The sequence below is a fragment of the Nuphar pumila genome, chromosome 6, assembly GCF_984573655.1.
Source record: "Nuphar pumila chromosome 6, dmNupPumi1.hap1.1, whole genome shotgun sequence".
Classification (NCBI taxonomy): Eukaryota; Viridiplantae; Streptophyta; class Magnoliopsida; order Nymphaeales; family Nymphaeaceae; genus Nuphar; species Nuphar pumila.
The window spans coordinates 128,594,870-128,617,083 of NC_143254.1; the positions used below are offsets into that span (position 1 = coordinate 128,594,870).

General features: G+C 35.6%; 1 pseudogene; it reads left to right on the top strand.

Annotated features, from left to right (window-relative positions):
* Nucleotides 1-15,977, top strand: part of LOC149836177 (vacuolar protein sorting-associated protein 2 homolog 1-like) — a 22,700-nt pseudogene extending 6,723 nt beyond the window's left edge.
* Nucleotides 15,978-22,214: the final 6,237 nt, after the last annotated feature.

Consider the following 22,214-nt stretch of genomic DNA (forward strand, 5'->3'; position numbering starts at 1 on the left):
GTGGCAAAGTATAACTAAACTATATAAATCCAAAGAAGCACTAACCATCATGGATTGATCCTATGGTGACTATTTGGCATTGAACCAAATTCTAAAGATAATAGAACATAACAGGCAGAAATTAGGAGGCTAAGCTGCATGTATTAATTGAAACTAAAAATAAAAATAAGAACCACACATTATCAGAGGCATCTCATATAGTAAATCAAAACAAAACCATCTTGCAGAATGGAATCAATTGCTGGTAGTAAACGATTCCAGCAAATACTCATTCATAATGACTATTATAAGACCCTGGATGGCGCTATTTACAGATATATATTATAGATTTCACATAGGTTCGGCTGGACAGAATACAGAGTATGTTGATCTGCAGAGGCTGAAGAGAGACAACAAACTGGATGTGCTTATAAGAAGCTGCCAGTAGATGTACAGATAGTTGAAAAATACATTCCTGAATGAGCTGTTAATGTAAAAGACATACAGAAAGTAAAAGAAGAAGAAAAAAAATATGTAAAGGAATAGAAATACAATGATAGACTTGTTGCAGGTAGTAGCATTGACACAGATAACTAAAACCAGTAACGGTCATCATTATCAAAAGAAAAACTTATTTCCCTGCTACCGATCAGCATATAATCTCAGAGTTATGCTAAATGAAAACAAGAGATAGGTGAGGTAAATATAGCAAGGGCAGTAAAAGTAAAAAAAAAACAATAGACAAGGTATGATGGTTCCTCTGCAACTACCATATGATGGAATGGAAATATACAGGATGGGTAAATATAGATAAAACAATAAAAAGAAAGTGTAATGCCTTGGTTAAGGGCATCTTTTACTGTACGATAATCCCTCTTGGATATCGTTTTGATATGAGGCTATGCAAATGACTGATCAAAAGACTGTGAATGTAAGTAAAAACCAGTAAAATGAGCAGAATGAGAAAATATCATTATTAATCACAAAAGCAGAGAAGAAAACAAAGAGAACGTTTGAAACAGATGATGCTACCTGAAATTTTACTCTCTGCCTGTACAAGGACTGAATGAAAATGATATTTCTAAAAAAAAAAAAAATTCAATAACCTTCCTGAAGTATGACATGTGATGTGAGATGATCCGGATGATAGTTTGAAAAACATTGAATTGAAATAATACATTGTACCATGATATTCATGGTATTGAAGCAACCCAATAAAGACGATATGAGAAAGATGGTGATTTGGTAAAAATTTATTCTTAATAGAGATCGAAGGTGCTATTGTGAAGCATCATCGCTCTTTGACAGATGCAGCAACCATGAATGTAAATCGCATTACCCCAAAGAAAATGGATTCACTATATGCGTAAGATGAATATGCTAACTAATTCACAGACATGAAAGTGTAACAGAGAGTTCTCACCTAATCACCGGACTGGATGCTTTCTGAATGTTGAACCTTGAAAAAGCCTTGCTTGATAGTGAGAACACTCGATATCTAGAATGGAGTTCAAGGAGGGCAGTATACCGCCAGCACACGTCTCTAGTTCAAACGACCCTCCTAGGTTATTCCGTTGAAGGCTATTAAATGTTGAACCCACCACAGATTATGAAAGGGGGTTAAAAAGAAAAGTTCAAGCCAATGGAAGAATCAGGGGAATTCGAAAGATAGGCAGAGTTGGAATCCAATCGGGGGGCGAAAAGGGGCTTTTGAAAAGCAAAACCCTCTCCCAAAAATGGAGGAAACAGAGGAACTTGAGAGTTCAGAGAGGTCGAAGTCTGAAAAAAAAAATTGGTCCCCTTGGCGATCAAAGGGGGCCCCTTTTTAAAGATTGCTCCCTTCCTTATCCACAAAAAAAAAATAGCTTTTCAAAAGCTTCTCAACCGATTTATTTGAAGAGATTTGAAAATATTTCAAACAAAATTTTAAAAACTTTTGAAAACTCGTCAATCTTTGAGAAGGGAACGGCTTGCTCGCTCAGAAATTTCGGTTCCTTTCCCTGCAACTTAGGTAAAGTGAATGTTTTATGGGTAGGGCTTCACGATGGCGCCTTTTGGGGGGCTGAAAAGTAATAACTAAAAAGAAAATGGAAAAAAAATAAAAAACAAATTTTTGTTTTTGTTTTTGTTTTTCTCTTTTTTTTTTTTAAGGTGGTGCCACCTCACTGGAGTTGAAAACTTTTTGGAGTATATAAAAAAGTTTGCTTTTCTTGGCAAGGAGTCTTAGTGGGGCGCCACCTACGTGGCCCCACTAATTATTTCATTAAAATTGAGCTAAATAAAAAAAAAATTATAAATCGGTGCCACTCCCGAATGGGCACTGTTTTGAAAATAAGAGAAATTTTTTAGAATTTGAGTGTGACACCACCTCGAGGCGGGTCCGACGCCACTTATTTGAAATAAAAGTCAAATGAGATATTTTGGAATTTTCACAATAGTTGGCTAGTTTAGAAAACACGAAGTGAATTTTGGTTTGATTTCAAAACTTGGAAGAAAATGGTTCTTCAGGGCAAAATTTAGAAAGATGCGGGGAAATTCGGAGCCCTTTTTGTAAAAGTTTGAAATAAGGTCTTATGAATTTTGAAGTTGTGTCCCCCTCTTTTCAACTGACGAAATCTTGAAAATCAATGTCCAAAACTATCCAGATCGTTTTCTTGAGAAAAACTTTTGTAATTCGGAGCCCTGGGGGTAAAATGGGAAGAATTTGGCAATTTTAAAAACCCAAGGGTTTGAAATCAATTTTGAAATATTTAAAACTCGAATCTGGATTGACATTTTTGAAAATCAGGAGTTCTGGATCTCAGAATGACATGTTGTGCAGTGAAATGATATGAAATGCTCATGCGATGTTATGCAAAGACATGTCCCACGAAATTGCCACTTTGAATTTGAATTTGAAAATTCTGACTTCTGGTTAAGCATGAGATTTTGAAAATTTGCAGTTTGAAGATGTCTCTGGGTTTAAATAAAAAAGTTTTGAGACTCGAGAATGGAATTTAGGACTTTCTGCAAGGTTCAATCTCAGAAAATCACCATTTTGCCCTTCATTGATTCCGGAGAACCGAAATGTGATGATGGATGGATATATCAGGAAGGTGAGTGAAAATTTGGGGTGTTTACAGTGCTCTGCAAAGCTCTCACTGAAAAGTCTATTCACCTTTCTCATCCATCCTATATATATAGGGGACGAGACCCGCATTAAATGTGAAAAGACTAAACGTCTTGCACAACATACGAAACGCCTGAAGCGCCTTTAGCATAAATCTCTATTCTAGCGATACTACAAATCACTATATTGTGATGCCACAAATCGCTATCCAGCGATTACCACAAATCGACATATAGTCATGCCACAAATCGCTATGCAGCGATGCCTCAAATCACTATCCAGTGATACCACAAATCGTTGTTCGACAGACAGCACAGATCGCTATCTCGCGATAACCATAAATCGCTATCCAGCGAATACGAAAATGACTTACGCTGCTCCATGCACTAACCACAAATCGTCATCGACAAATAGCTGGTCCACAAACTTTTGAACAACTGAATCCTTATTCAGCTGAGAGGACTTCTATAAATCGCTAACCAGCGAATACGAAAAATATCCTCGACAAGATCAGGCTACGTGCTTGGAATTCTGATGTGGTGATGCTTGAATAAGGAGGGAAACCCAACAATTCTCCCCCTTCCCGACTTATGTGGAAGCTTTTTCCATTTCTGTTAGGAATCGACACTTCTCATGCTTGTCCTTGGGCAATGGTTTGGTCAGCATATCTGATGTATTGTCATCTGTATGCACTTTCTCCAGTTGCAGCAATTTTTCATTCAAGGCATCCTGAATCCAATGATATTGAACATCAATATGTTTTGATCTTGAGTGAAACGAGAAATTCTTACTTAAGTGAATCACACTCTGGCTATCACAGTGAAGAACTTACACTTCTTGCTTGAAGCCCAGCTCTTGCAAGAATTTCTTCACCCACAACAATTCTTTATTGGCTTCTGTAATGGCGATGAACTTAGCTTCTGTATTTGAGAGAGCTACACATTTCTATAATTTCGACTGTCATGCAACTGCTCCCCCTGCAAAGGTAATCAAATACCCAGAAGTAGATTTTCTACTGTCTATATCACCAGCCATATCAGAATCTGTGAATCCTTTAAGAATAGGTTCACCATTTCCAAAGTACAAACTCAACTTCGAAGTGCCCTGAAGATACCTCAGAATCCATTTCACTGTTGCCCAATGTTTTTCCCTAGATTTGATAGAAATCGACTAACAACTCCAATAACATGAGCTATGTCTGGTCGAGTACAGACCATAGCATACATCAACGAACCTACTGCCGAAGCATAGAGAATTTTTTGTATCTCGATTCCTTCTTCATCATTTGCAAGACATTGACTTGAACTAAGTTTGAAATGGCTTTGCTTTGTCCATATTGAACCTCTCAAGAACCTTTCTAATGTACTTCTCTTGCGATAACCAGATCAACCCATATGACCTGTCATGAACGATTTTCATCCTAAGAATCTGTTTTGCTAGACCTAAATCCTTCATGGCAAAGGTCTCACTCAGCTCCAACTTCAACTTGATAATTTTGTTGATGTCTTGGCTCACAATCAGCATATCATCCATATAAAGCAGGAGAATGGTAAAATTATCATCTGAAAATTTCTTCACAAACACACAATGGTCTGTAGAGGTTCTTGAATATCCATGCTTAGTCATAAAGGAATTGAATTTCTTATACCACTGCCTTGGTGCTTGCTTCAATCCATACAAGCTCTTCTTCAACTTGCAAACTTGGTGCTCTTTACCCTTGTCAATGAAGCCCTGAGTTTGCTCCATATAAATTTCTTCTTCCAAGTCACCATGCAAAAATGCAGTCTTCACATCAAGCTGCTCAACTTCTAAGTTCATGCTTGCAGTTATACCGAGCACAGTTTGGATGAAGGACATCTTCACAACTGGCAAAAAGATCTCATCAAAGTCAACTCCCTTCTTTTGAGCAAAACCTTTCACTACAAGTCGTGCCTTGTATCTAGGTTGGGAGTTGTTCTCATCAGTCTTCTGCTTGAAGACCCATTTGTTCTTCAACACCTTTTTTTCTTTAGGTGTCTCTATCAAATCAAAGGTGTGATTCTCATGCAATGAATCAATTTCTTCTTTCATTGCCTTAAGCCATTCAGACTTGGTTTCATCCTCCAAAACTTCTTCAAAAGTTTCTGGCTCACCTTGATATGTAATCATCACATACTCATTTGATGAGTATTTCTTAGATGGTTTTTTCTCCCTGGTAGACCTCCTTATCGGAGTCTGAGGAAGTGGCTCTTGGGGTGCTGGCTCCCCCTCAATTTCTGTCTCAGCACTTCCTTCCTCTGCATCATTATGAGGAGGTGGCATCTCCTCCACAGAATCACAAACAACCGGTGCATCAAGGGGATCTATGTCAACAAGATCACCTTTACTGGACTCTGATGGCTCAGACTCACCAATGTCTTCAATGGTCTGATCTTACAAGAAGACAACATCTCGACTTCTGACCACCTTCTTATCAACAGGGTCATACAGTCTGTAACCAAATTCTTCATGTCCGTAGCCAAGGAATATGCATTGCTTGGCTTTTAGATCAAGTTTGGAGCTCTCTTTTTTCGGAATATAAACAAATGTTCTGCAGCCGAACACTCTTAAGTGTCCATAAGAAGGTTCTTTCCATGTCCAAACTTTCTCTGGAACATCTCCCTTCAAGGGAATAGAAGGAGATAAGTTGATAAGATCAACCGTTGTCCTTATTGCCTCACCCCAGAAAGATCTTGGCAATTTAGAGTGTGATAGCAAACATTTGACTTTCTCAAGAATTGTGCAATTCATCATCTCAGCAACCCCATTTTGTTGAGGTGTCATCCTGTGATCATCGCAAAAAAATTTCTTTTGGTTTCTCTCTCTTCCTTCTCTTAGCCTTTCTAACCTCTATTTCCCTTTTTGAAGGGGAAATAAAAGATAGACAAAGAAGAGAGAAGAGAAAATAAAAGAAGAGGGAGAATAATGTTCTTCTGTCCAAATTATTTTCATTCTCGAGGATTTTGTTTCTTCTCAAAATCTTCTAGGATAAGGTATCAAACCTGAGAATAATGTTTTACAAAAATAATTCTTCCACACCCAGTTCAGCCCTATTGACTCTGGCATTTTAGAAAATTTGGTGTGTTTTCTTTGCCGCTAAGCTCGGCTTAGCAGCAAAGAGGGGCATCTGTGAACACCCCAAATTTTCCAAAAAAATCCAAACACTTCTTTTTTGCCCCTGAGCCCGTTCTCTAAATAAACTGGGTCAATTTCTGGTCAGATTTTCATTCATTTCTCAGGTTCTCTTGAATCCAGACTCAATTTTCAATTCTGACCCAATTTCTGATCCGAATTGGATATTTGGATCCAATTCTGATCCCAGATTTCTTATTCTTCAAAAAAATCAATTCTTTAAATTTTCTCGGATGTTTTATCTCGATTCGATCTCAAATTTAGATCCAAACCCAATATTTTCTGAAAATCTTGGATCCAGATCCATTTTGAGGTTCGTTTTCTGAAACAAATTCTGCATTTTTCATAAGAACCTCATTTTAGAAAAATCTTAAAGTCTTAAAACAAAAATTTTGTAAAAATGTTTTAAAAGCCTTATTTGGGTCCCGTTTCCCTAAAAATCCCTTGTATTTTTAGAACTCTTCTCAGAAACATAAAGAAAGCATTTCAGAAGAAAATAGCCTTTCATTATTTTGAAAAGTTGTAAAACATAAAATCTTCTTTTTGAAAATTTCATAAAAATATTGGACCTCCATTGAAAATAAGCCTAAACAACTTTTTCTTATAAAACCGACCCTCATGGGGGTCGATTCCTCATCGTCTTTACCCCTCCACCCTTCTACGCATGTAATTTTCTTCCTTCTTCCTCATTCTCTCTCTTTCCTCTTCTTCTTCTTCATCTCCCTATTTCCTCTTATTCTCTTCAGTTAGTAGAGAGAGATCGACCACCCCTGTTGCAGTTACAGGTAAGTAACTCCTTCTTTGGTTCTCTATAGAAATTTTCTTCTCTTTCGTAGCATCCCTTTGTTTTAATTTCCATTCTTCTTTATTTTTCTTCTTTTTCTCATAAAGCAAAGGGGTGGGATCGACCTGCATATAGCAGGACCGACCCACCTGTTGCTATAGCAATGGAGTAATCTGACTCCAACATTTATTTTGCTCTTCTTTGATGTTATTGTGTTCATTATTCTGATCTTCCTGTTTTCTTCTGTTCCTCGTTTTCATATCCTATTTCCTTTTATTTTTATCATTTTGATTTCCCATTTACTCTTGATCATATCGGATGGTTTGTTTCGTATTTGATTTCAGGTTTTTAAAGGATTTGATCATCCACCTTGTTAAAATAAAATTTTCGCATTTTATTTCTAGATGTTTGATGGTTCACGGTCCCCTCTTCTCTGGATTTCTCCAAATTGTTTAAAGAAGGCTGATCCTCCCTGTAGCATCAGGTTACGATAAGAATCCATTGCTTTTCCTCTATGTTTGAGTTCCATTTTTTTTTATTCTTACTTCGTTAACGCACCTCTTGCATTATCGATTTGCTCATAGCGATTTCAATTTGCATGCGTGCAACATCAACGGGATGATCTGATTCTGACAATTTCTTTTTTTTGTTTCAAAATTTCTTTAGTTTAGGCAATTTGAGTATTAGTTCGTTCAATCCCGACTAAGCCATTTCATCGACTGATTTTGTTTGTTTGTTTGTTTGTTTCTAGTTTTCTCATTGTGTATGATCATTTTATTCCGTCCCATCTTCTTTCTTGTTTATTGTGACATAATCGTTTGCTATGAAAATCATCCAGAATCGATTTGATTGAAAATCTCTCTATTCGGCTCCTGCAATGCTATTTATGGGTTATCATTTCATTGATTTAGCTATTTCTCCTATTTCGGTTTTTCTTTTCTTTTCTCTTTTTTTTTGTTGTGGCCTACTTGCTCTGAACCATGTTGCCTACCTCTTTTGGTTACATCCTCACCTATGCATTTAGAATAGGGGTATATGTGTTTCACGAGGATGGAGATCAGCGGATACAAGAAATGTGATGATAGTGCTTATTGATCCTTAGTGAGTAACTTGATCCTGAGTTTGGTACCCCTTTTGCCCGAGATTTAGGCTCGTGATCTGCGTTGTCCCAATACAATGGAAATCCGATCCTCAATTATGAAATCTTGGATATGGGTGGCTTCATTCGGTTGAGTGGAGATATACGGTTTGTTTGAAATATAATCCAATCTTTCCATTTTCAATCAACCTTCGTATAAGACTATTTGTAAAACTTCAATTGTAAGTATCATACGACTTTGGGCTTCAGCGTGAGCTATTGTCGTGGGGAATAAATAGGTTTGAAGTGATCGCATGAATTTTTTTTTTTACACTGTGAAGATATTCCATAGGGGGTGGCTGCTCTATGGAACAAGAGCAGTGCATCTGTATGTACTGACTGAAATGCAACTGGTTGGCGCCATTTGACTTAACCAAAACCTTGTTTGTACATACGGTGGAAATACGATTTGTTGAACTCAATTAGCAGAGGCCATTTCTCTGCAAGGAAATTTGATGCAAATGTCTACCAGATAAGTTTTCTTCTGCATGCCCCCTATGTTCTAGTATACCTTCCTTTACAACAATCCTCTCAACCCCAGGATTTTGAAGAGGTGATACTTCATTCAACTTACTTTCAGTTACTTATTAACATTTTGAGATCACCTGGGCTCACGATGGTAGAATCTGAGACTTCAATTTTGTCTGGACTAAATAGCTCAGATATTTCAGTAACTGATCTTACAGGAGTTCATTGAGGAAGGTATGATTCTGATCACAATGTATTTTAAGTTCCAACGTTGGTACCAACCAACCTTTCCAGGGCCCTGTCAATCCATGTATTTCAGCAGCTACCAAATAAAATTGTATAAGCCTGCTATTGGGGGAGCTCTCCTAACTTTTGCTTGGTGATATTATATTTCAGATTTTCGAGAATAGAATTGTTGCAGAAATCAGTGTTAGTCGCCCCTCCATGATCCATTCCAGCTATTTCTTCCTGCGTCAAGGTTTTATACAGCAATAATAAAGATGATAACACTTCGTCATTGTTATTAAATAGCATGATAATCCATAATTGCTCAGTCTGAGTTTGAAGGGATGAATCTACTGCAGTTCAAGTCACCAGATATATCATCCGTTGTCGAGAATCTTGGGTACTCTGCAAATCAGGAGATGAGAAAAGGTATAGCCCATTTTCTTTGTTTGTTACATAGGCAAAGTCCTGTTGGGAGCATCAACTAGTTAAGCTTCAGCTCCAGCTACGGCAACAACACTCGCAGCAGTAGCGATTGCCTTCACTGCAGCATGACCTACTGTGTCTTCATAGTACATTAGGCTGTCGGGGCCCCCAATATGTTTATGGCATAGCAACCTTAAGGCTGCGGTGGATGCCCACTCTTTTGTAAGCCTGCCATTTGTGCCTCATACTTATTTCAATCTTCAGCATTCCTGCTTGTACCACTCACACTTGTATATTCATCTTAGCACATAGAGAGATTCTTATGTATTATGTTCTATGGTTTGCCTAGATCACAAAAGTAAGGCAACATTTGGTACCAGAGGTAGAGAAGCTCAGATCCACTAAAGGCATACCTGCATTTGGTACCACTTGTTTTGCAGAATGTATATACTTCCCCTTGGGTGGTGACTTGTTATGGCTTTTAATACATAATATTTGTTTTGGAATCAGTATCCTCCACTGTAACGCCCTGTAGCTTCTTCCCAAATCTTTGCACATCATCCTCTGTCCTTACCTGCATATGCACAACATTCATTTTCTGTATCAGTCATCATTATCTGCACCTTAATATAACTTTTCATCTCTCATATTCATAACATCTGTTCCATTTTTTTTGTTTCCTTGCACCTTAGCATTTAGTCACCTGTACTTACACAGCCACCAGTTGTATCATATCCACAGCATCCCCTTTTCAATATGATTTCTAAGGCAACAAACTAATATTTTGCTGTGAAGGAGTTAGCAAGTATCAGGATTACAAGGCACCTGGAATAGCTTCTAGAATGTTAGGTAATACAAATTTTCCTTAAATAATACATGTATGAAACTGAGCAAAGTTTTGCTCTCCTTGTCAATAAGACTAAGTCAACATAGTCGTAGTTGCATCATGTGATTACCTTCAAAACTGAAATAGTAATGTTTAGAGTATTATGCATGTAGCTCAAATATCCATTTTAGCATATTACATATGCATCTTTGGACATTCATTCCTTCATTCAATTCATTTCAATATATGTGTTTTCTCATCCATGATATATTAAAATTTTCATTAACTCGAAGCATAGACACAACATTCCAGCACCCTGCATATGATATTTCCATTTTATATATATATTCTTTTGCTTATGCTAACTCTGTCTTTTGCAGGAAATACATGGAAAATGCAATTTTCTTCTTAGCTTAAAAATTTGTTATTTAATTCAATGATGTAATAGTTAGATGATCATGAGAAATTTTACATTTCCCGTTTTTAGATTAGAATGTATGAGCATGTAAATATCATGAATTATCTGTTTCATATTATTTTCCTCTTTATTTTTCAAAAATCCACAAATGGTGAAACACGAATGGCATGTGCACCGTTCTAATAAAAGGTAATTAACCCTAAGCAAATGACCCACATTGATGGCCATAGTCAAAATGTGGACAATGCTTAGGATTTTTATCTTTTATGGAATAACATTAGATCCACACTGGATCTCTTTTCAAAAATCATCATATTCCTAAATATTTTTTTCCTTTATCAAACTTTAACTTAAAATTAACTCAAAATATATATCAATGGCCATAGTCTGGATATATTGAGAGTTAATTTTATTTTAAATTCTATAAAGGCACCAAAAATGTGTTTTATTCTTCACTTGAATTTAAATACGATTTATTATATAATACTCTATTTTTTCAAAATTTAAAAATTCAATATTCTAATTTCAAAGCTCAATTTAACTTTGAAATTTTGAATTCATCTCTAAAAATTCAAAATTCAATATCCCAATTTCAAATTTTCAATTTAACTTTGAAAATCAAAAATTTAAATTCCAAATCAAATTTCAGAGTTCAATTCGACTTTGAAAATTTCAAATTCATTTTCAAATTCAAGTTCAAATTCAATTTAATTTCAAAGTTCAATTCAACTTTGAAATTTTCAGATTCATCACCTCATTCAAATTTCATTTTCTAATCCTTCTTTTTTGATTTCAAAAATCGATCTAGGGTCTCTCAGATCCAATTTCAGGTTTCATCTGGATTTCTGAAATCCAATTCTATCTTCAAATTTCATTTGGATTTCTCAAATCCAATTCCAAGTTCCATCTGGATTTCCAAAATTCAATCCTATTTTCAAAATCCATTTGGATTCCTCAAATCCAATTCCATTTTCAAAAATCCATTCCCAAATCCAGCTTTCCAATCAAAATCCTATCTTGAATTCCATTTCTCAATCCAATTCCATTCTTAAATCCAAATTCTATTTCCAAATTCCATTTGAATTTCTTGAATTCATTCTGTATCCAAATTTCATTCTGATTTTAAACTTTAAATCCGGAATTCAATCCCTATTTCCAAATTTCATCTTGGTTTTCAATTCTAGATTTAAATTTCAACCCTACTTTCTTCAGAGATCTCAAACTCCTTCTTTGAAATTCAAATTCAATTTCAGATTTCAAATTTAAAATCTCAATTTCAAGATTCATTTCCAATTTCAAATTCCATTTCCAAATTCAATTCTCAATTCTATTTTTCAAAGTTTAAAACCAATTTCAAAATTCATATTCAATCTCAATTTCAAGTCCCATTCTTATTTTCAAGTTCTATTTAAATTCTTATCTTCAATCTTGAATCTTCCTTCTTCAAAAACAAGCCTAAAGCCATTTTCAAGTCTTTTGATCTCAGTTATGATTCCAACTTCAGGATTTCGAGTTATCTTTCTCAAAACTCAGGTTTATTCTAAACTTTGAGTTTATATCCAAAAATCCAACTTTTCTAAATCAATTTTAACCCTTTGAATCATTTTTCTCAAGTATCCTCAAATTTATTTCAAAAATCACTTGAAAAATCCCAAAAAAAAATTGAATTATTCTTCTCAAAAGAGCATACATTTTTGCATTACACAAACATGATTCTTTGTGCATTCTTAGACTTAGAATAAATTCTTAGACAATATTAAGGCAAAGCAAAAAGGCATAAATTCGATCCTTGGTTCGATTACCCCTGGTAAATGCGTCAGGAACGGTCAAACCTCGTACCGACGAGCGAACCTCGTCTCTTCCTTTTTCCCGCAAATATTTCAAAACAGAGGCGAGTAGTTTTAAAAATCTTTTCAAAATTCAGGTCAAGTGAGACCTTCGCAAAAGAATTCCTCTCTCTTCTTTCTCTTCTCTTCTCTCTTTTTTTTGCCTTTTATTTCCCCTTTAAAAAGGGAAATAGAGACTAGAAAGGAAAAGGAGGAAAAGAGAGAAGGATACAAGAGAAAATGTTTTGCGATGATCACACATCCTCACAGTCCTTTCATGCATGATGCCATGATTGGTGCAATACTGATCAAATGGCCCAAGGTATTCGCCGCCATTAACCGAGCGAACACACTTCAATTGCCTGTCAGTTTCTCTTTCAGCTATAACCTGAAGGTGCTTGAATACATCTAGAACTTGGTCTTTAGTTCTCAGTGTATAAGCCCAAACTTTCCTAGAGTGATCATCAATAAAAGTCACAAAGTATAGTGCACCACCAAGTGTCTTGACCTTCAAGGGTCCACACACATCAGAATGTACAAGATCTAGAACGTGAGATTTTCTAGATGCAATGCTTCTATAGAAAGAAACTCTATTCTGTTTACCATGGAATCAATGGACACATGGTTCCAAAGATGTACCTGTTGCACCTGTCAGGAGCTCTTTCTTGACCAGAACTTGCAGCCCTTTCTCGCTCATGTGCCCGAGCCTTTTATGCCATAACTCTATGGACGAGCCAGCCTCCACAGCATTCACAACACTCTTGCATACCTTCGCTTGCAAAGTGTAAAGGGAACATACATTTGTTTCTCTGGCTACCACCTAGGAACCCTTGGTTAATTTCCACCTTCCATCACTGAAGGTGTTGTTGTAGCCCTCATCATCCAACTTTTTGGCAGAGATCAAATTTAGTCGGATGTCTGGTACATGCCTCACGTCTTTCAGCAACAACTTGTAGCCAACGCTCATTTTCAAACAAATGTCGCCCATGCCGACAATCTTTGACACATCTTCATTTTCCATTCGGACGTTCTCGAAATCTCCTTGCGAGTAGGAAGTGAAGAAATCCGCCTATGAGGTAACATGGAATGAAGCACCAGAGTCAATCACCCAATCAGTCTCCTGACCGATCAGATTTATGCTGGCGCCATCACAGACAACCATGAGCTCTTCGTCTCTGACTGCGGTTGTGGCACCGTGCTTCTCTTCTGGGCTCTTTTCTTTGCTCTCCTCCTTAAACTTGAGCTTTCTGCACTCCCTCTTCATATGCCCCTTCTTGTGGCAATAATAACACTCGATGTCTTTCCATGAGCTCGAGTGTGAGTGGCCTCTAGATTTGTCGTGAAAGTGCGGAGTCTTGCTGTTACTCCTGCCTCTCCCCCTGTTTTCAACCACAAGCGCCTCGAAGGTAAAAGCAGTACCTGATGACCTTCTCCTGGTCTCTTCATTCAGCAGGCTGCTGGTAACTTGGCTCATAATTACCATTCCATCAGGTACAGAGTTACTAACTGTAACTACCAATGTTTGCCAACTCTCAGGAAGGGAACTGAGGAGCAACAAAGCTTGTAGCTCATCATCAAAAGCGATCTTCATTGTGGTCAGTTGATTCACAATGCTTTTGATGTTGTTCAAATGCCCTGCAATAGAGCTACCCTCTTTATCCTTGAGGTTTACAAGCTTTCGAAATAGAAAGGCCTTATTCACTGTCATCTTTTTGTCGTAAAGGCTTTTTAGTTTGCTCCAAAGGCCATGCACCGAAATTTCTATAGAGACGTTATGAAAGTCAATGTCATCTATCCACTGTCGAATGAAACCGACCATCTTTCGGTCTAGTTTTCTTCATTCATCATCTTTCATCTCTTTCGGTTTGTCGTTGATACCCTCAATGAGTTCATAAAAACCTTTACAAACTAAGAGGTCTTTCATCTTAGTTTTTCATGTCATCCAGTTTGTACCATTCAAACTGATCATATGACCAACAACGTTGTTCTCCATGACTTCACACATAAATATATGAACCAAAGCTCTAATACTAGATGTTGGGAAAACAGAACAGAGACTTGCAAAAACAAACAGACGGATCGAGTCTTCCCCACAAGTGTGAATCGATGGAAACAATACGACAATGATAGTGGAAGAAATAAAACCAAACCAACAGCAGAAACAAAACAACACACAATGATTTACGTGGTTCCCTCTCAACTGAGGTACGTTCACGGCGATCGATAGGTCATCACCTTCCACTATCTTCAAACAAAGATTATAAGAGTGGCCAAAAGGCATAAGCCTTGTAAACACACAAGGTGTAACGAAATGAACAAGAGGATATACTTCACTGAAGAACAATAAACAAATCATCTGAAGAACCAACTTGACGAAGCTGTCATGAAAATAGTGTAGCAGCACTTCTTGCTCTTGTTCTCTCCACACCCTTTCGGTGCCCCTAAAAGTGTTTCTCACACTTTCTGCCTTTTCGCGCTATGTAAAGCTCTCACTGAAAAGTCTATTCACATTTCTCATCTATCATATATATATATATATAAGGGACGAGACACGCATTAAATGCGAAAAAACTATTCGTCTTGCACAACATATGAACTACCTAAAGCACCTTTAGCAAAAATCGCTATTCCAACGATACCATAAATCACTATGTTGCGATGCCACAAATCACTATCCAACGATGACCACAAATCGCCATGTAGTGATGCCACAAATCGACTTTCAGCTGAAGCCACAAATCGCTATGCAGCGATACCACAAATCACTATCCAGTGATACCACAAATCGTTGTCCGACAGACAACACAGATCGTTATCCCGCGATAACCATAAATCGCTATCCCGCGATAACCATAAATCGCTATCCAGCGAAAATGACTTACGCAGTTCCATGCACTAACCATAAATCGTCACCAACAAATAGCTGATCCACAAACTTCTGAACAGCTGAATCGTCATTCAGCTGAGAGGACTTCTATAAATCGCTAACCAGTGAATACGAAAAACATCCTCGACAAGATCAGGCGACATGCTTGGAATTCTGCTGCGATGATGCTTGAATAAGGAGGGAAACCCAACACTGAAGGAGTGCCAAATGCCTTAAACTGATTTAATATTGAACTTGTTCCATATCTTCAGACATTAAAATCAACACAAGCGATGGGGGAGGCTATGAAAGGTGTTACCAAGGCTATGGCGCAAATGAACAGACGAATGAACTTGCCTGCAATGCAAAGGATAATGCAAGAGTTTGACTGACCGTGAAAAGATGGAGATGATAACAGAGGTGATGAACGATGCCATTGATGATGCTTTGGAAGGAGATGAAGAAGAGGAAGAAACATAAGAGCTTGTGAGCCAGGTGCTAGATGAGATAGGAATTGGCATTGCCTCACAGGTAAAAGATTTTTCTTGTTTGTATATTTTTTTATGAAATTTTGGTCTACTGATTTCTTCATTTGAGAATTGAGATAAATGTGTATTGTTTCAGCTGGTCAAAGCTCCATCATCATCCGTGGCTGCTCCAGCTGGAGCAACCAAAGTTGCCCAGGCTGAATCACTAGCCAGTGAAGATGGCGGTATCGACACTGAATTACAGGCCAGGCTAGATAATATAAGGAAAATGTAATATTGCCTCTGTACATGAAAAAGATGAAAACATGGGGCATGTTGTATTCCATGCTCATATCCTTGTATTTTTTGTCTATTTTTTTTTCTTAATAGGCTAACCCCTACAGGTTGCCAATTCACCACACAAAACTATATAGTGCTAAAGACAAGTATGGACCAGGTTGTGAAAATCAAGAATTTGGTGTGTGCTGCTATGGAATAAAAGTATGTTTTCTGATTCTAATAGTTTTGTGTTTGAGGCCCACAAGGGCTTCACCTTCCTGGTTAGGGGCGACCATGGTTTGTCTCCGGACATGGAACCACAATGGTTCTAAAGTGCATCTCTTACTTCAACATCAAAGTTGGGTATACTCACTGGTGCACAGTGGGGATCACAATCACAAGGATTTTACCAATAAGAAGCCTGCCCATTTGCAGGCAATGATAGAGTTTTTTTTTCTCTTGACCTAGTCCAAAAAACAAAAAGAATTGTGTTTGTCTATCTATTTGTGGTTTATATGTGTGTAACTGCTTTTGAGAAAATTTGAAGCAAGTTATATGTCCCCTTCCCCCCGAACAGGGCAGATAGCTACATCTCATGTTGGGGGGGTCCAAAGCGCACCACGTATGTAAGCATGTGCAGCTCGTATCTCCATGTTTGTCAGCATTAATTAGTGTTAAAGTTTGATGCAGTTGCAAAGACTTAAGTAACCTTTCCTCCATTGGTGCAAAAAAAACAACAATTCTAGAAAAAGAGTGGTTGTAAAGACTTAAGTACTCTGAAGATAGTTATTTAAGTCTCAGTCTCTGCACTGCAGGATTATCCGAGAAAGGAATCCCCCCTGGAGAAGGCCATGAACATCAACCCTCTCTCTCTCTCCCTTCTCTTTCTGCTTTTGTACACATCCAGCAGACGATCCTACACTGCTCCATCAAGCATCGACTGACCTACACACTGACTGTAGCATGGTTCAACTTGATGAGTTGTGGAGCCTGGTTCAGAGTTTTTACCCTCACAGGAGGGGGGTTTGTGGGCGCCCCCCGGTGTGGGTAGCATTGTTTAACTTAATAAGTTGTGGAGCCAGATTCAGAGTTTTTGCCCTTACAGGAGGGGGTCCGGGGGCTATCCCCGGCGCAATAAAGTGTTTTGTTTAATCGTGGTGCCCATGTTTCCTTCGGTTGTTTCTTACTCGAGGTTTTCGTAACACCCTTTCCCACGATTTTTATGTTTTTTTTCTGGTTTGAAGATGGTGACTTCGAGAAGTTATCGTTCAATTTTAGGAAATGAACCTGTTACAGAACCTGAAATTTTGTAACCAGTTCTGGTTTTTAACAGATTTGAAATATCAAATGAGTATATAAAGTTATAAAAAAAATTCAAATATAAACTAGACAACTAAAGAAAGAAAACCTTTTTTTTCAGATTTGAAAAATGATCTTCCGTTGGGGAGATATGACTCTTACAAAATGAACTAAAAACTTGAGTAACTCAAACGATATAGAGTGTTACAAGGTCTTGGTTTTCGACCAAAAACAGTATGAAATGATCATGATCATAAAAATTGCTAAAAATTGGCAAAAATAAACTAGATTCAATAACGAAGATGTCACTATTTATGGATCGGAAATCCGATCTTCGGTTAGGGAGATACGCCCTCGACAAGTTGGTCTCGATTCAAATAGCGATTTATGTGTGATGACTTACTGAATAACACTACAAATCGTTATAGCGATTTGCAGTTTATTCCATAAGTCGCTATAGCGATTTGTGGTGTTATTCAGTAAATCATTATGTGTAAATTGTTATTGTGACTTACAATGTTTTCATCAAATTGTTGTGCGATTTACGACGTAAATCGCTATCTAAATCAGGACCAACTTGTCGGGGGCATATCTCCCTAACCGGAGATTGTATTTCAAATCCGTAAAAAGCGGTGTCTTTCTTATTGAGTCTAGTTTATTTATGCCGATTTTTAGTAATTTTTATAGTCATTTTATTCTCCATTTTGATTAAAAATCATACCCCTATTATTCTGCATTATTTGAGTTGGACAGGTTTTTAGTTTATTTTGCGAGAGTCATATCAACCCAATGGAAGATCATTGTCCAAAACTGTAAAAAGGGTTTTCTTTTTTTATGTGTCTAGTTTATATCTGGAAAATTTTATAACTTTTTATACACATTTGATAACACTACAAATCACATTTTATAACTACAAATCACTTACTGAATAACACTATAGTGATTTGTGGAAGACACTACAAATCGCTATAGTGACTCGTTGGAGACCCGACAACACTATAAATCATTGTAGGGACTCGTTGGAGACCAAAATTTTTTGGGTCCTTGTATAAATTTTTTCTTTTCTTTTCCTCTTGTGACTATCAAGAAAGAGCCATAAAGTATTTTGTTTAATCGTGGTGCTTATTTTTCCTTCGGTTATTTCTTGCTCGAGATTTTCATAACACTCTTTCCCACTATTTTTTTATTTATTTTTTCTGGTTTGAAGATGGTGACTTCAAAAAGTTACCGTTCAATTTCAGGAAATGGACCTGTTACAGAACCTGAAATTTTGTAACCAGTTCTGGTTTTTAACATATTTGAAATATCAAATAAGTATATAAAGTTATAAAAATTTCCAGATACAAACTAGACAAATAAAGAAAAAAAAACCTTTTTTACAGGTTTGGAAAATGATCTCCCGCTGGGGAGATATGACTCTTGCAAAATAAACTAAAAACTTGAGTAACTCAAACTATATAGAGTGTGATAGGTCTTGGTTTTCAACCAAAAACATGTATGAAATTATCATAAAAATTACTGAAAATTTGCAAAAATAAACTAGACTCAATAACGAAGACGTCACTTTTTACGGATTGAACATCCAATCTCCGGTTAAAGAGATACGCCCTCGATAAGTTGGTCTCGATTCAAATAGTGATTTATGTGTGACAGCTTACTGAATAACACTACAAATCGTTATAGCGATTTGTAGCATATTTCATGAGTCACTATAGCGATTTGTGGTGTTATTCAGTAAATCATTAAGTGTAAATCGCTATTGTGACTTACAGTGTCTTCAGCAAATCGTTGTGCGATTTACCGCATAAATCGCTATCTAAATCTGGAGCAATTTGTGGGGGGCATATCTTCCTAACCGGAGATCGTATTTCAAATTCATAAAAAGTGGTGTCTTCATTATTAAGTCTACTTTATTTCTATTAATTTTCAGCAATTTTTATGGTTCTTTCATTCCTCATTTTGATTAAAAACCAGACCCCTATTATTCTATGTTATTTGAGTTGCACAGGTTTTTAGTTTATTTTGCGAGAGTCATATCTCCGCAAAGGGAGATCATTTTCCAAATCTATAAAAAGGGTTTTCTTTCTTTATGTGTCTAGTTTATATCTGGAAAATTTTATAACTTCTTATACACAATTGATAACACTACAAATCACATTTTATAACTACAAATTGTTTACTAAATAACACTACAAATCGCTATAGTGAATCGTTGGAGACCCGACAACACTATAAATCGTTGTAGGGACTTGTTGGAGACCCGAAAACACTATAAATCATTGTAGAGACTCGTTGGAGACCAAAAATTTTTGGGGCCTTGTATAATTTTTTTCTTTTCTTTCCCTCTTTTGTAACTATAAAAAAAGAACAATAAAGTATTTTGTTTAATCGTGGTGCTCATGTTTCCTTCGGTTGTTTCTTGCTCAAGGTTTTTGTAACACCATTTCACATGATTTTTTTTTTTGGTTTAAAGATGGTGACTTCAGAAAGTTACCGTTCAATTTCAGGAAATGAACCTGTTACAGAACCTGAAATTTTGTAATCAGTTTCGGTTTTTTACAGATTCAAAATATCAAATGAGTATATAAAGTTATAAAATTTTACAGATACAAACTAGACAAATAAAGAAAGAAAATCCTTTTTATAAACTTGAAAAATGATCTTTCGTTGGGGAGATATGACTCTTGTAAAATAAACTAAAAACCTGAGTAACTCAAACGATATAGAGTGTGACAGGGTCTTAGTTTTATACCAAAAACAGGTATGAAATGACCATAAAAATTTTGGAAAATTGGCAGAAATAAATTAGACTCAATAACGAAGATGCCGCTTTTTACGGATCGGAAATCCGATCTTCGGTTAGGGAGATACGCCCCCAACAAGTTGGTTTTGATTCAAATAGCGATTTACGCGTGACGACTTTCTGAATAACACTACAAATCGAGTGTATTCCATGAGTCACTATAGCGATTTGTGGTGTTATTCAGTAAATCACTATTGTGACTTACAGTGTCTTCAGCAAATCGTTGTGCGATTTACGACGTAAATCGCTACCTGAATCAGGACAAACTTGTCACGGCCATATCTCCCTAACCGAAGATCGTATTTCAAATCCGTAAAAAGCGGTGTCTTCATTATTAAGTCTAGTTTATTTATGCCAATTTTCAGCAATTTTTGTGGTCATTTTATTCTTCATTTTTTTTAAAAACCAGACCCCTATTATTCTATATTATTTGAGTTGCACAGGTTTTTAGTTCATTTTACGAGTCATATCTCCCCAATCGAAGATCATTTTCCTAATCTGTAAAAAGGTTTTTTTTTCTTTATGTGTCTAGTTTATACTTATTTTCTTTGGAGTTTATTTGCTTTGATTTCAATCATTTTCAATATATTTTCATAAAAATCTCAATTTCAAGGTTAAATTCACTTTGAATTCAAGTTTTAAAGTGAATTTATATGTTTTAAACCCCAATTTCGAAAGTTCAAAACTCCAAAACATCATTTTCAAATGCTTTGCAAAGTCATACATCATTTACTTTTATTTTATCTGGTTTTCTTTATTTCTGAGGCATAAAAGGCTAATTTTGGATATTTTCTTCAATTTTTTAATAATTGAGGAAAAATCCATAAAAAGCATATATTTATTTATAACAAGTTTGTTCATTTTACAGGATTTCTTCTTTGTTATTATCTTAATTATTGCAATTCATTTAAGGGTTGTAATAAATTAATTAATGAGAAGATTATTTTATGCCTAGTTTAGAATGAATGAGCATATAGTTTCATTTTTCATTCTCCATAATTGATATGTTGCATTTTTATTTCCATTTTTCAATAACACTATGGTAAAACATGAATAACACTTACACCATTTAATATAGGATACATAAAACTAAGTAAAGTTTGTATTTACGATCATAGTCAGAATATGAATGATACTTAGAATTATTATTCTTTATTAAATAAAGATAGACTTACACTCTCAAGTCATTTTCAAAAAATCATCATATTTTCTAAAAATTCATTTCCTTCCTTTATTAGGATTAAAAATAAAGATTAATTCTAAGTATATTTTTTATCATAGCCATGAATATATGAAAATTTAATCTTGTCTTAATTCTATAAAGGCACAAAATTAATTTCATTTCTTTTTGAAATTTGAATAAAGATTAAATCAGAATATGTTTGTGACCATAGTCATGAATATATTAAAATTTAATCTTATTTTAATTCTATTAAAGAATAAAATTTGCTTTCTAAATTCAATTTCAAACAAATTCTTTAAAGCATTCATCATTTAAGATAGAATTGCATCACCATCTTCCATCCTTTTCAAATCATTTTTAAATTTTCATGTGAATTTTGAAATAATTTTTTAAAATGTTTTCATTCCTAAAATCATTGTTTTACTTTATTTCATAAATTTAAATTTATTTTTCAATTCCATTTTCAATTCCCTCTAACTTTGAATCCTATTTCAAATACCTATTTTCAATTTTCAATTTTATTTCTAAATTTCTATTTTCGAATTTTATATTCCAACTTTGAATTTTATTTCAATTTCAAATATTTAATTCAATTCTTTACCCCAATCTTGATTCTCTATGCAATTCAGATCTCAAAATTCTAAAAACTTGACTTTGAATTCGATTTCCAAATCTTCGATTTAGAAATCTTTGATTTCAAAACTTTTAATTCGATATCATTTCAAATTATGAAACTTTAAAACCGTCATTTGATTTGTGACATCTTTCAGTAAATCGTTATGCGATTTATAATGTCTTTTAGTAAATCATTGTGCGATTTACAATATTCTTCAGTAAATCGCTATTGCGATTTACAATGTCTTTCAGAAAATCATTGTGTGATTTACAATGTTCTTCAGTAAATCACTATTGCGATTTATAATGTTCTTCAGTAAATTTCAATACAAAATCAATTTCTGAATTTCAAG